At 44.0% G+C, this 439-nt stretch overlaps 1 pseudogene; it reads left to right on the top strand.

Moving 5' to 3' along the window:
* Window positions 1-11: 11 nt before the first annotated feature.
* On the top strand, window positions 12-177 carry LOC129114405 (U2 spliceosomal RNA; annotated as a pseudogene).
* The last annotated feature ends 262 nt before the right edge of the window (window positions 178-439 follow it).

Here is a 439-nt window from a genome sequence, read left to right as displayed (position 1 = left end):
ACGGGCAGCAAACAGTTGGGGATCATCGCTTCTCGGCGTTTAATATCTGATATGTCCTCTATATGAGGATAACTTATTAAGCAGATTTTTAGCACTGGGAGATGAAAAAGGGGCTTGCTCCGTTCACTCCACGCATTGACCTGGTATTGCAGCATCGCCAGGAACGGTGCACCCTTCGAATGACTTGTGAACAACAAAACATCAAACTCTTTAATGCAAGACACGAGGCTGTGTATGTGAGTAAAGAAAAGCCCTGTTTACTCCTTAATTGTGCTCTTCCTGGAACCTCATTGTTCTCCCACTCTCAAATCACTATATCCATCAGCCGTGTCTGCTGGGGGAAATTATTTCCAGCTCTGAATCAACAGCGAGGAAGGGAAGGAAGATAAATACAGCTATTCAGTTTCGCCGATTTGATTGGAGGGAAATAAATTGAAGA

The sequence above is a fragment of the Anoplopoma fimbria genome, unplaced genomic scaffold (genome assembly GCF_027596085.1).
Source record: "Anoplopoma fimbria isolate UVic2021 breed Golden Eagle Sablefish unplaced genomic scaffold, Afim_UVic_2022 Un_contig_3867_pilon_pilon, whole genome shotgun sequence".
Lineage (NCBI taxonomy): Eukaryota > Metazoa > Chordata > Actinopteri > Perciformes > Anoplopomatidae > Anoplopoma > Anoplopoma fimbria.
This window is presented reverse-complemented; position numbering and strand designations above follow the sequence as displayed.